The sequence below is a fragment of the Rhinatrema bivittatum genome, chromosome 17 (assembly GCF_901001135.1).
Source record: "Rhinatrema bivittatum chromosome 17, aRhiBiv1.1, whole genome shotgun sequence".
Classification (NCBI taxonomy): Eukaryota; Metazoa; Chordata; class Amphibia; order Gymnophiona; family Rhinatrematidae; genus Rhinatrema; species Rhinatrema bivittatum.
In genome coordinates this window covers 12034495-12050035 of record NC_042631.1, presented here as the reverse complement: position 1 = coordinate 12050035, position 15541 = coordinate 12034495, and positions in this window count along the sequence as shown.

The window sequence follows — 15541 nt, the reverse complement described above, 5'->3', positions numbered from 1 at the left end:
TGACGCGTTCCATGCTTGCACATAATACTAGTAATTATCTGCAAGGTACAATTGCCTGTCTGTCATGTTCTAGACATAGTTTTTGGCTCAGTTTTAACTGAGAGTGTGAAGAGAAGGAATTATCTGAAAGGGAATGGAGAATAAAACTGTGAATATCATGATGCCTTCTCTGTGGTGCAACTGTACCTTGTGTACTGTGTGAAGTTCTGGTCAGTCCATCTCAAAGGTTAAACAGCGGAACTAGGAAAGGTGCAGAGAAGGACAACCAAACTGATAAAGAGGATGGAACAGTTCCCTTATGAAGAAAGGATAAAAACATTAACTCTTTAGCTTGGAGATGAGACAACTGGAGAGGGGGGTAAAATAGGGGTTTATAAAATCACGAGTGGGGTGGAACAGGAAAATAAGGAATGGTTATTTACCTTTTCAAAGTATACTAGGGGATGCTCCATGAAACTAGCAAATCAAGTAGCAGATTTAACACAAACCGGAGAATGTAATTTGTGCACTCAATGCATATTCAAGCTGTGGAGTATGTGACTGGAGGATGTGGTTAATGTTTTAATGGAGGTTCGGACAAGTTCCTGAAGGAAAGGTCCATAAACAATTATTACCTGGGTAGATTCAGGCCTTCCATTCGTGCTGCTGGGGTTGCAGAGCTAAATTTATCCAGTTTAGTTCTCTTTGTCAGGCTAAGTGGCTACATTTGAAAGCCCCGCCGCAGGGACCCCTTCGACCTGGGTAAATTTGTTTCGGTTGAGATTTTAACCACACTAATTTGGACGGCTAAGGGAGCCAAATATTGAAATGGGTAGATTTACCCAGTTAAAACCAGATTTGCATATTGACCCTAAGTGAGGAGATTGTGCAGGATTCCCAGACTAATGATTGACTGAACAGTAACAGAACACTTCACATGCGGGATAGGACACCACTAAATGCACCTCAAGTCATTCGTATCTCCTCATTGCGCATTTACCTTCCTTGTACGCCCTGGCTGGAAGCTGGGAGCAAAGGTTGTGGAACACAGAAGCTCACGATACATCTTCACTGTCAGGTCTCACTGTAACTTTGGCTATCACATTTTACCCCTTCCTGCTTCTCCTTGTTTTTGTTTTACTGCATATTTTTTTTTATTTATAAAGCACATTAGGTGCAAATCACTCTACACGAGAGACCGGAAACATAAGGATTCGTAAATAACCATAATACCAAGTGTAAAAACGGAAAAAAAAACCCCCCCATAGATCTGTTGATATTGAAGCTAATAAACAGGCCGATACAGTACAATGCGCTCTGGACTGTTAACCTGCATTTGGACGCGCGTTTTCGACGCACTATTACCCCTTAATGAATAGCCCCTCGAAACTAATAGCGCCCGCAACATGCAAATGCATGTTGATGGCCCTATTAGTTATTCCCGCATGATTCAGTAAGTAAAATGTGCAGCCAAGCCGCACATTTTACTTTCAGAAATTAGCACCTACCCAAAGGTACACCCTCCGACTTAATATCATGGCGATATTAAGTCGGAGGTCCCAAAAGTAAAAAATAATTTAAAATTTAAAAAAAAAAAAAAATTAAAATCAGCCCGCGGCTCGCGGGTTGAAAACCGGACACTCAATTTTGCCAGCGTCCGGTTTCCGAACCCGTGGCTGTCAGCGGGTTTGAGAACCGATGCCGGCAAAATTGAGCATCGGCTGTCAAACTCGCTGGCAGCCGCCGCTCCTGTTACAAAAAAAGAAAAAAGGCGCTATGGACCCGCTAGTGTCCCTAGCGCCTCTTTTAACCGCGGGTCCTCATTTGAATACTGAATCGTGCGCACAGGAGAGTGGCCTGTGCGTGTGCCGGGAGAGCGGGCGCTCGCCCGCTCTCCTGCAACTTTTACTGTATCGGCCTGTTAGTGAAAAAATTCTCACAAACAAGTTCTGAATTCAAATCAAGGATTCCTAATTTTACTGCAGTTACAATATTGTAAGAGCTGGTATTTTTAAATCTCTGCGATGCCATATATACTGTCTACTCATGTATGTATCTCCACTTCTTTCTAAAATGTATTTAACCTTTCACCTTATCAGTGGTTTATGCTTTCTTCACATTCATAATCCAGGTCATAAACCTCAGACTGGACCAGTGGAAACCACCTGAGCAGACTGCAGAGAAAACCGAAAACTTCGAAAAATTTCCCCGTACACTCAGCCCGCGAGCTTTATTTGGGGGGGGGGGGGGGAACAGATTCTCCGAGTGAGTCTCTAGGTCACAGGTATTTTGCAAACAGGACACACATTGCACAAAGGAGCCTCTTCTGCTCCTCACCAGCGCCTGTACACACCCCTAACGTATAAAACATTTTACTGGTTTATTCTTATTTATGTACGGTGCTCCAGAAAGTGTTGGGAATCTTTAAATCTTAGGAGAAAACCATAAAGTTTGCATGAAGAATCGCTCAATAAGCAGCACCTCCAGGCACCTTTCTTCTCACTCTTATGCTCTGAATGATTTCGCACCCCAAGCAAGGATGACCATTTTTTGAACTCCTATTGGCAAAAGCTTGCGGATTGCTTATGAGCGCAATAAGCAGTACACTGAGCAAAGGCACTCTGATTTATTATAGCATGCTGAAGTGAAATGAAATAATACATGTAATTAGAGTAATGACAAGCAATAATTGGTTTTTATGTTCACCTGCCCGCATTGTTTAGTTAATAAAGCAGAGCTAGGAATAAGGAGATAAGTTCTGAACACAAACTACACATAGAAAAGCTGAGTATCTTAATCATGCAGTTTTGGAAGAACATTTCTTTTAAATATTAATGTTCAAGCAAAACAGCAGATTATCACACATACAGGTAGATCAGGTGGGCAAAGAGACCCTTATCTACTATCAGTCTCTATGACTTATACTCTGTTGAGGTATAATATATAATGAGGCTGCTATTCAGGGGTACTTAGCCAAATAAATAGGGACTTTTCTGGCTAAGTGGTGACCACTGAATATCTGGCTATGTCCAGCAGTCACTACTTAGCCAGAGAAGTCACTTATCCAGATAAGTAGAAAGCCGAATACCTTGTGGGTGATCAATGAGCGTTTCAGTGGTTAACAGTCGAATAAGTGCTGATGTTCGGACTTATCCGCTTAAGTTAACCAGATAAGTTAGAGCTGCCATAGAAGAGGTCTAGCTTAGCTGGATATGACTAATCCGGCTTTGTACAAGGATATTCAGCAGTATAGCCGTACAGTCAATCTTTGCTCAATCAGCTATGATTCATCACCAGATCACTGGCCTGAGAGAGCGTCTTTAATAGGGTGATGACAATTTGCATTTATTTAAACATGTTATTTGATTATTAAATATTTAAATCTCTGGTTCCCTGCTCCATAAAGTCTCAAAAAATGAGTCTGTAAAAAAAAAAAAAATTTATAAAATTCAGAAAAACAGTTATCAAACTTTAAAAAAAACTGATAAAACCAAAACTAACTAAAAAAAAAATACAAATAAAAAAATGTAAACCCCGATATCAGCCCATACTGAAACCTCACCCTTTTTTTTTCCTCTCTTTTCCTTTGTTTTTCATGGAGTGATCTGAATTATTTTCTTTACCATATTTCTGAAACTAAAATGGGTGGGAAGTGAAAAGATGGATGCTCTTATTGCACACCGCCTAGTCCTCTTTTGCGCTAGGCGATCCATAAATTAATAAAATCTAAATAAGAGAAAATCCTTTTCACGGAACGGGTAGAGGACACACAAAAAAGAGTCTTCCAGTGGAGGCTATAGAAGGCGAAATAACGGCAGAATTCAAGCATGCGTAGGATATTCAGGGGCAAATTTTCATCTGCATGTAGGCACCTGATCCAGGAAGGTCAAATGTAGTTGCCTACATTTAGGGAAATTATTTTCAGCACGATCTCGGCAGCTGGCAGGCTTGCAGTGGACAAGTGGGAAGGTTAGGAATATTGATTTAATTATCCAGAAGGAAGATAATGGCAGAAAAGATGCCTCACAACAAGGGCCAGTCATTACCTTTATCCTGTCCTTGGTTTTAAGGAAGGATGCAAACAGCATCCAAAAGAAAGTCTGTAAAATGAACAGAAGTTACAACAATCTTCACAGCGGCTTTTCATGCATGTCTGCTTTGAAAATTATTCCACCACGTCTACATACAAAAGTTCCACCTGCAACTTACTGCACACAAAAGTCCAACTGCTCCACCCACGAAACCTCACCTCCCAGGATGACCATATGCACATAGGTTTCCCCGCTTATTGAACTGGCGATTTTATAAAAGGTCACTTCTGCTTGGAAATCACAGTTCTGTATGCAGAAGGCCCTTTGAAAATTAACTTCGAAATAGTTAATCTGGTCCTGTAAACTGTAAGACTTGACTACCTGCAGAGCTAAGTTTACACTGGAAAAAAAACAACAGAAGAGCTTTTTCCAAGACACACAACAGCTAACATTTAAGATCCTTCATCTGAAAAGAATACTGCTCAAAGACTGCTTTATAGAAAAATGATGAAAGGTGAAGCTTCAAAAAACCTCTGTGACCTGAATCATTATTTGATAGCAATAAAATGCTTTTTATGAGCTACCAGCTACTTATGGAACCAGTCAAGTGCCATCCGAAGGCCGTGAAATCTCATTAGAAAGCTTGAGATGATCGTCAAACCTAAAAAAAAAATACAATGCCAAATGAAAGCCTTAGCGATTTGGCAAACACGGACTTAAATAAAGAGTAAGCAAAGAATCTGAATAAGGAGGACCTGTGCTCATCAATACATTCACAAGACTCCTCACTGGAGCAACGCTTCACTGTGATGTTTTGCCCGTAGGAGATGACATACATTACTATTCCCTTTTAACACCCAATGACTTCCAAAAGTAACGTGGCTTTGTTAAATTATGAATTTATATTGCAGGTTTCATATTTTAGGCTAATCTGTAGAAAGTATACCCATCTCTAATAGACTTTTCAGTATCTCAGCCTTTAATAGTTTAACTTCACATGTACGTAGACAGCGCGTTATGGATAAACTGATAACTTTGAAATTCTCATGATAGATTGTTCTGATTCAAAATATGATTGTTCAAGATGTTGAGATAAATTCTTAAATACTTTTTGAAAAAGAATTTTATCCACAAGCTAAAGACAGACAATTATAATAAGTTGAATTTTTTTTCACAGCTCCACATAGTGAAGAAGGCTGATTAAGGAAGTAATTTTCAAAAGGTTTTATGCACATAAATAGGCTTTGGAAAGTTGCTACAACATATGATACTTTTACGCACGCAACTCTTTTTGAAAATTACCTCCTTAGTTATTAAAGCATGAATCTAGCCAGGAAACATGGCTTCCAGTCCTAGATATGCGCCGACTCCACATAAGATCTTGAAGTATCTTCTGATGCTGAGCAAAAGCACTGTTCAGTTCCCCTCTTCCATTCCACAGCAAGAGTACAGCCAGTTTATGAAATACAAAATCAGAACCATGCTCAGAACTTGGAAGTTAGATGAAGTCTCCTACATCCACTCGTTTATCAACATATGCATATTTATACAGATATTAAAAACAGACACAAAAGGCTCCTGGACATTAGAAGAAACAAAATGGTTCTGGTCAAATTGCGTTTTTGGTAATGTTCTTGTAACTGTTGAGCTGTGAATGAAGTTGCAGTTTTTTTGAGGTTGTACCATATATTTAGGCATGGAATAATATGCTTTTCCAATGAACACGATTAAACTCCAAACATCTGGGTGTTGTGTGGTGTGTTTGACAGAAGCTCCGGACTCCCCAGTTGGTTCATCAGTCAGATATGCTTCCTCTAGGAACTAACATGCTCCCTTTCCTTCTTGCCATTAAAAGTTCCAGTTGAGATCCTAAAGGACAATTTTCAGGCAGTGACTTCATGCCTTGTACCAGCCTCTTTTCCTTCTCTCTCTCCTTCCCCACCCCACTAGCCTCTCTTCCCTCCCTCACTCTCACATCTTTCTCTACCCATCAGCCTCATTTCCCTCCCCTTCCCACCAGCCTCTGTCTTTTTCCTCTTCCCCACCCCAAAAAAAAAAAAATTGTATATCTTTTCTCTCAACCCCAATAGTTTCTCTCTCCCCCCACTAGAATCTTCCCCTCACCCCACGAGCCTCTCTGTCTTTTCCCTTGTAATGGCCAGGAAGTGGTTAAGGTCGCTAAGTGGCTCTTTCTTAATTCCCACAGGAAAACAGAAAATATCTTCACACTGTACTTAGCTGATTTTCAAATTTATTGTCCCAATAAATTGAGCACATATAATAATCTAGGACTAATAATTGCAAAGCGCATAAGGTGTAATGTAAACAAGGAAAAATACAATACAAATGCAATAGGACATAAGACACAAGAAAGTATATGCACAGAATAAGTAAAACAAAAGCAGAGAATTTATATATACATACATATACACAATGTAAAATTAAATCTGCTTACTTCCCTGAGATTGTCCCATGAATCTCAGCAAAGGAGCAGTCTGAACTCCTAAGACTTCAGCACTAGAACACTGGCATGTCACAAACGTCTTGCATTACCACCAGTATTGAGGCATTGGTATTGTGAGGTGGTTTATATATCTCATTCTTTGTCTGATTTTTCCTGCCAAAACTGAATCATAAATCATTCTGTGCACCCTTTCCTTTCCCATGCATTCCAGCACTAGGGCACAGGGCCCTTCCAGATGTTGGCTCAAAAAGGCCAGCAGAATGCGACCTATAAGTAGCTTAATATTTGCAGATTTCCTGAGGGCCTCAGAGACTCATCACTAACACACAAAATTCAATGGTTTAAGTTTTCCAGAGAAGACAGAAGTCTTAGCAGGAAAGAGAATCCAAAAGGAGTAAGAAATGCTAAATATATATGTTCATAATTTATACAGCTCAGTCAGTGGTTTCAATTCTTCGGAGGCCAAACTGGCCCGTACAGCGAGGTTCTTCACACTGTGTAAAACATCCCTCCGCAGCTTTTCTTACAGTCCCACTTCACACTGTCTGTGGGCATTCAAATGCAAAAACAAAACCAATCTGGTTTTCAGAATACGGGGTAATGAATAAGCATGAGAAAGATTTGCATATACTGGGACTTCAATTTCATGCATATTCACTGAAATAGTTCTGAAAGGGTGTTTGGAAACACTGTTATGGTATACCATACATACAGTCAAACACAATTAGAGGCAGCAAACAGCATGACAGAGAGCTGCCACCATATAACAGTGCTTAAGGTTCTGCTTGGAAGACACGACTTTCACTTAACACAGTTTATCACAATCTACCAGAGGGTACCATGCATGCTATTCTACTAAACTGTCAATTTATGAAAGAATAAACACACAACTTACAGCCCTGCTGTGTGCAGGTTTTCAAGTAGCACAGCAGAAGATGTAACTAATGCTTGTTCCCTTTTCATGAAGGAAGAAACTCTTACTTTTCTTTGTAAGATGTTCCCTATTCATTTTTTGTATTTAAATATGATTTCTAGCCCGCGCTCTCCAAAGTCCCTGCAGCTTACCCTACCCATGTTAACAAGTTACGCCAGATAAAATAGAACAGGGTGCTCAACAACCAGATCACTTCTAATCCTGATAATTTTACAGTCAAGTTGTGCAGCTCAAGATTCTAATTAGCAGTGATTGAAATGCACCAGAACTGTAAGAGAGGGCAGCAGGTAGTCAACATTAATGAAAACCTGACAAGTCACAAACAAAGGTTGCCAGAGTTCCCATTGTGAGTATTTGCATAAATTGGTTGGACCAGGGCACGACTCTCAGGGTTGTGCTGGGCTGCAATAATAATGGTACTGCCCTGCTCTATCCAGTATCTTTGACCGGAACAGTCCACTGGGTTCAGTATGGGGGTGGGGGGAGGAGATGCAGTGCACAGAGTCTATAGTACCCACTGCACAACAAGTAAGGATGCACATTCATTTTTAAACAAAATGAAAAATGTGACAAAATAACTTTTATTTTGTTTAAAAACAAAATGAAAAAAAATAAACCGATATTAACTTTCATTTTGTAAATAAAACAGAAAGCTGCCAACAGCATAATTGATCTCCCTTCCCCTCCCCCATAATCTCCCCCATCCCATCCCACAGAGGTCTCTTACACCCTCTTCCTAGGGTCTGTGAAGCAGAACGGTACAGGGGCGGTCGCCAGGTCCCAGTCTGAAAATGGCATCAGCCAGCCTCAAAGCTGGCACCATGTTGCTGATGTATGGCCATACAATACATATCCATAAAATTAAATGATGCCAACCTCAGGGCCATCTGGCACCATTTTTTAACCAGAACACAGTAGGGCAGGATTCACTGGGGATCATTCCTGTCTCTTTGAACTTTGCAGACCCCAGGATGGGGGGGAAGAGAACAATGGAGCATATGGGGCAGGCCCAGCAGGATTAATTTAGCTATTCTTTTTTTTATTATTATTATTATTATTATTATAAAAAATATTTTTTGAGTCAGGAAACAAAATGAACCAAAACAAACATTAAATGTACCGAAAACACAAATACAAAAACACTGGAAATGAAAATACAAAATTGAAACATTTTTCCGGCATAATCCAGTATAACCTATGGCTCCCCAAATCTAGAATCCAGAAGACGCTATGCAGATGGATTTGATAGAGACACTTGTCATGTATTTTTTTTTGATTTAGCATGGGTCAGAGCTGCTCCTGTGTCGGGCAAACCCTGCGCCCTTTTACTGAACTGAGTGCAATATTCCTGCATTTGTATAATGAGGCACATCTTAAACAGCAACAGAGCAGCCATTTTCTACATCGCAGATAAGTTACTACCGCAGCTCTGGTGGGATGCAGTAAAAATGTCACCCCCACGTAGGAGCAAAAGAAAAAGAAAGCAGCGCGAGCTGCAAAATGGCAGAGGTCCCTGGGCAGGAGAGGCGCCTTGAGCACGGTGCACTGGGAAAAAAAAAAAAGCCAAACAACATCTGGCCCCCATCACAGCTCTTGCTGCCGAGCAGCAGTGCTTCCTGAGAGAAACAACAATCTTCCGGCTCGTGGTTTATATATCTCACCTTATTAGTGGTTAGGGGAAAGTGTCGGAAGAAGACAGGTGCACCCCAGGTTCCCAAGCATTCGTTCACAGAAATAAGACAGCAGCAGGCTGAGCAATGCAATCAACTGCAATTTGTTACAAAACCAGGTTAATATATATGTGTATGTATATATATATATATATATATATCTAGTAGCTGCTCTTTAACCTGAACCGTTGGCTTCTCTGCAAGCCCCGCATTCACGTCTCCAGTTTGGATTGCTTTCATTCATTCATCTCCTTCAGGGACATTTCCCAGCAAAATTAGTTAAAAGGAAAAAAAGCAGTGGGGCAGAGGAGGTAACTGTAAAGAGGCCGACGAACGCTCAGGGATGCAAGTGCTCAGGGTCCTCGTTCTGAGACGGAAAAAGGAAAAGGAAAGAGACGTGCTGGGGCATTTCCTGGGACTGGGAATGCTTGCGGGTAGGGCTGCGATGCCGTAAGACGGAGAAAGCATCGCCGTACAAACAATGGCAAATCGGAAAGCAACTTACAACGTTTACTTTGCGGATTATTCAATATACATTGAATAGGTAGGACCTGAGTACCCCACACCGAAATTAATTGCGGTTAAATTGACTGAATAGTAAAAGGGAAACATTTTTCCCATTAAGTTTAATCAGGTTCTGGCATAGTCTGCCATCAAATTCAATAGAGGCTTCGCTAACAGAAGTAATAAGACTCAATTTGATATATTTTGAGTGACTAGGAGCATTAGTAAATGCAGGGAGGCATGAACAGTATAATTACAATACAGCAAGGCTCTTGTTTTGTATGTGTGCAATTTCTAAATCCAAATAGGCCAATCCACTAATAAAAGTGTTGCATTTAGCAAACAAGAGCAGCACAAGTGGTCAGACACAGACTCGTAAGTGTCCAAAGCACGTTGAGGAGAACCGTGCGTAATGGATGGATAGTTTTATCTGGCCTGTAAAAATCGCTGGTTTTATAGGGCAGAGTGGAAGCAGCACAGCGCTGTTAATATTTTCTGGACTTTTTCAGTTCATCTGTAAAAGATATTTCAGAATCTGATGGCCTGACTGGTTCTATACATCACCTTCTGTTGATGTTGTGGGAGCTGTTCACCATTAAGATTGTCATTAGTACAATAAACCTAGATCCTCTTCCTGCCGCCACCCAACGTCCAATCAGGTAAATTGGTTTAAACCAAAACAACAAAAAACCCACCTCCTCCAGCCGCTGGTTTAAACACCCCCCCCCCCCCCAAAAAAAAACAAATTCTCACCTCCTTCAGCAGCTACCTCACCTCTCAATGTGGCCAACAGGGTCTGAAAAATAGCAGCTGACCTCTCCTCACCCCCCCACCTGCAATGAAGTCCAGAGGGGCCAAAGAGCGCAACCTCCCCTTCTTATAGCCACTGAATGGCTGGCAGAAAGAGAAAGGGAATGAGTGAGTCTCAAGCCACGAACTCCTCTTCTGCAGCTTGAGGTCCGACGACTGCTCTGAACACCACTGCGCTACAGGGGCTCCATGCAGTTCAAAATGAAAGTGAAGCCCCCAAGCCGCAGAGGAAATGGATGCAACCTGCTGCTACTGCCCTCTGCCAGCCAATCAGCTGCAACGAGAGGTTTCAGGAGGGGAAGGAATGGCGAGAAGGGGCTGAGAAATGTGAGCGTCGGGAGCTGTAGTGTGGATGATGTCATTGTTAGGGCTCTTGGGGACCATGACATGGTAGTTGTGAGTTCTGGAGCTGGGGAGCGATCATGTTCTGGGAAAAGTGAATGGTGAGGAGATGGGGGTGAGCCTGCAATCAGAGTGATGGGGTGGGGACATTTTGTGGGGGATATGGGTACTGAAGCTGTTGGGGGGGGGGGGGGCTGTGCTTTGGATGATGTGAGTGCTGCAGCTCTATGAGAACCATGCCACTGGGGATGTGAGTGCTGGGGCTGTTGTGGGAGTCGTGAGAACTAAGGTTATGAAGGGACCGTGCTGTGGAGCATGTGGATACTAGGAAAAATGTTGCATGTTACAACATTAAGGCCAAGTACTTGAATCTTAACCTGAAAAGATATCCAGCACTAGGGTCTGCAACATAAAATATCGATTTTAAGTACCCTCAAAGAAACCCTAATTACCTAGAAAAATAATCATCTAACTTTAACAATTTAGAAACACTAAAAACAGAAGTCCTAGTATTAACTCAACCATGTGATGCTAGCAAAATATGGTGAAGTAAACCAAGAAAGATCACACCTCAAAAGTAGGCTTGGCTATGGTAGTAGAAGAGAAAGCCCAAAATATTTCATACTTTCAATCTGAAATTTAAGCATGCAGCTTCTTTAGTCATCAAACATGACTCATAGCCAAAGAATGGCACAGATGATTATACGACAGAAGGTGCCACCGGTGTCTGGACAGAGGCAGCCACTACTGAAGAGCTGCCTGGCAGCAGAAAAAGCTGAATTTATTTTGTGCTAGGCTGATCTCTGAACGTGAAGATGAGGATTTGTCACCTGTCACACACCAGAATGGAAATAATATTAAATAAATGACATTGCCGATGACTTTTCCCCATTTTTTTCCTTGTCGTTGTCATGGTTTGTTTCATTTTCCTGGTTCACTGCTCACATTCACTAAATAATTTTAGAAATTAGCAATTGCTAGGAAATTGAGCATCTCCATCTCGCAATTTCTATCAGATGGTGAAAGCCCTGCCATTTCACAGCTGAAGCACCAGCAAAACCACAGCAACAAGAAGGAAGATAATAAGCCTTCCATTTGATTTGTACATTTGCAGTACTTCTTCATTCCATTTCCTTAAAGTGATTGTCTCCTTCCAAGAAATAAAATTATCTTTGATTTTCTTCGTTTGCTCAGGATGACTGGGTTAAAGACATTTAACTGCTAATGCAGGCACTGGAAATAGCAGCTGCAGTGTGCACTGACTTTTATTGGCTAAATTCTTTGTAGCTCATGAGACCTTTTATTGAACAGACGAAGAAGGGGTAGTGCATGAGCTTCCAAGATCACACAAGTCTCTGCTTCAGACAGAAGGAAGTCCTATTTTTTTGCAAATATTATAGGGCAGGGATTTCCACACTACATGTCCTGAGGAATGGAGATCAGATTAGTGTCTATTAGTATCACCAGGCGTGTCGGAGACGTTGAGAACAAGGTGTCTGAGTAACATCTCATCTGGACTGGGCACGTTTCTTAAAAGCTCCCCATGTGCATCACGAATCCAATGCTTTGGGGCTTTAGTCCATTAATTGTTTTTTTAATCTAACAGATGAATATATTTCCGATACCTTGTCCTTCAATCCTGCATGATTTTAAGGTCAATACCCAGCTAGTTCAGGTTGAATGTCCTGGCTGGGAGAAAGACATTTCCACGGATATGTTATTTGGGTGCATCACTGGTAGACATCATCCTGGTCTGGAGGGCTTGTTTGTCTCCCTGATGCTGTTTGCATTTCTTGCACTGGGGAAGGCCAATTTAATAAGCAGAGCTAAGCCTGTGTGTTTTTATTCCCATTTTAGCAAGGATTTTTTTTGCGCTAGCATTGCCCTGGTATGTAAAAAGGGCTTTAGCACCAAAAAAAAAAACCAGCACTAAAAAAATCATGGCAAGCTTAGGATGGGTGCATGCAAAACAGCCTAATTAGCTATTACCCTGCAATGCAAGGAGAAGCGCTAGTGGGGAAGCTGCCTAGTGCATCTCCTACTACCGTAGGAAATTTAGTGCCTACTCAGAGGGAGACAAACTTCCCACAGCTGGCCTGAAGAGTCCTCCTCCCACCCCAGGTTGCCGAATCCTGTTCCCTGGGGTCAAGGCTTTCCAGTTCCGGGGATCCTCCGGTTTTTCATACCTTTAAATGATTGCTGTGCAGGGTCTTCCTGTATTCTTCCCATTAGGCCAAGAAAATAAAAAGGCCGTAGCGACTTTCCTTCTCTCCACAGTGCCCCCCCACACTCCCTCCACTTCTCAGCTCGCAAAACCCCTCCCCCCTTTCAGAAGGGCAGCCTTCTGAAAGGGGATTGGTCTGTTCACCAACATGTGAGAGTGGAGGGACCAATTGGCAGTAAGTGAAGGAGTGAATAAATGAATATTAAACGCCCAACACAAAGGAGAGATGCGCAGAAGCACACAGTTTTTAAATTGGGCTCTACAGTTATTAAAAAAAGAAAAAAAAACCATCTCTGTCGTTTAAATAATTCAAAAAAATACCTCGAAAGTCTATGACCTTCTTCCCAATGCTGGAAATCGAATTGTAAGTATGGTCAGTTATTTCTGCCCTGCCCGGGACTCAACAACAGAAATATTAGCCATGCCCAGAAATATCAATGCACAACAGTGCAGAATTAATAACTGAGACGAACCCCTTGGACGAGGAAAGAAGTGCAGTGCACCTTTGACATCAGTGAGAGTCCTTTACATCCCAAAGGAAAGATTTAGACAAGCGCATATTAACCAGAAAAGGTCAAATTCTATTCCATTAGATTTGTAATTGCTTTTAGTTTTATTTTGGAACGTTCAAAGCAAACCCAACTCCTGCTGCTGTGTTGCTATAGTGATTAAAGCCGACTGGAAAGAGGAGAGCCCTCACAGGCCCCGTTTCATTGTACTACCGCTGCAGTGCTACCTGTGAAATTCACCGTTCACACGTCCGCACTTTTACAGCTTCCTAGAATTATTAATTCAGCTCACGGCACAATAAGCGTTACTGAGAATTGGACATGCTGATGCACGTACCAATGCTAACTTATCTTCCAAGAAAAAAGAAAAAAAAAGCTAACCTTCACTGCACTAGTATTAATTCAAGAGGTAATAGTTTGATTTTCCACAAGTCGTTTGCTTTCATTTAAACACGGTCTCCACCTGCTCCTGGATCATGCTAATTGCGTGACTTTCCATATTTCAATAACACTTTCAATAGATCTGCCAGCAGAAGTGGAGGACAAAATTCAAGCCTCTTTGGGTCAGATAGCGAGGCTGGTGGTAAGAGCAAGGCTGGGAGCTTTTGTAGTATTGCAACAAATCTACACTTCAGTCCCTTGAAAGCAGTTGCAAAGGGAACTGTGATAAGGAGAAAACTAGGCGCAGACAAAAGGAAGTATGACCTAGTGACACTGCAGGACATGGATTAACCAAGCAGGAACTTGCCGGCTACAACTCCACAGAAACCATCTGCATCGATGCTAGCTGGTGGGTGGCAGCCGGGTACTTTCCAGCAAGGCCACAAGGATCTAACAGGCCTGGTATTCAGGAAACAGCCTTCCTAGGCTTGATAGCTGTTTAGATTATTACAAAGCTTGCCAGTAAGACATGGGGGGAGTGGGAGGTTCTGGGTGCTGGATTAAGTATTGGCCCTTGTCTAACCAGGATGATAGAAAACCAAAGAGGAAGACAATAAAAACTGATTTGCATAAGGAACGATATCCAAGAAATTGTCAAGCTTTGACAGATGAAAGCTACTCTAAACCCTTAGTAGTGTAGACTGTAATAAATGGGGTAGGCCAGATGGTCCAAATGATCTTTATCTGCCATCATCTACTATGTACTGTATATTACTATGTGGTCAATTTTTAAAGGTTTTAAATCACCTCATCATTTTTTAAAAGGTTTTAAGTAAATAATTTTGGAACTCACAAAAAGTTAAAAAAAAAAACAAAAGAACATACTGAAGCACTGGGAAGTATGCATATTTATCCATGTATGTGCTGACTTATGCATGCACTATGGGAAATTACTTCCTTTTTGCCTTTATTAAATCATGATTTTAAAAAAATGAACTTTTAAAATAAAAAAATGAAAATTATTTTTACCTAAAAAGCGATCATAGATTTCATTTAGCATACTTATTTTGTAAAATATCTAACTACTGTAATTGGATTGATGAGAGAAGAGATGACCCGTTACTTGCCATGCTCTGAGCCGTTACCATTGCAAAGTTCTGTCGGGCTACTAGCAACAGGAAATAAAATACAGATATCTACTCACTCAGTGCAGGGTTTATTCATAACATAGATGTAATGGGCTCTCTTCACCTTCGTTTACCTTAATTAAAACAGCAGGTTCACAGTACTCACAGTCAGTGCAGTCCAGATCAGAATATTATGGCTACTTTTCACATAAATTACAAATACTACCAACAGCTTCCGCAGGGTTGCTTCACAGATACTCAGGTTTATGAATCTTCCTTATATGGGGATCCATAATAGGTCTCAGAGCCCTCACTTATTTACTTAGACGTTTTATATACTGTCGTTCCAAATGAAGATCACAACAGTTTACAAAAGTAACATTCACGCAATAGGTCAACATAACAGGGATTAGTATAGATCTACATCCATTGTGATTTTCAGGTACATATGAACTAAAGGTCTAGGACAATAGCTTGTGATCCATATGTTCTGTTTCAATCATTTTTCACACATTAGTCATCGGGTTTGCCTTGATACTTTACGTTTCTCATTACTTGTTAATCAT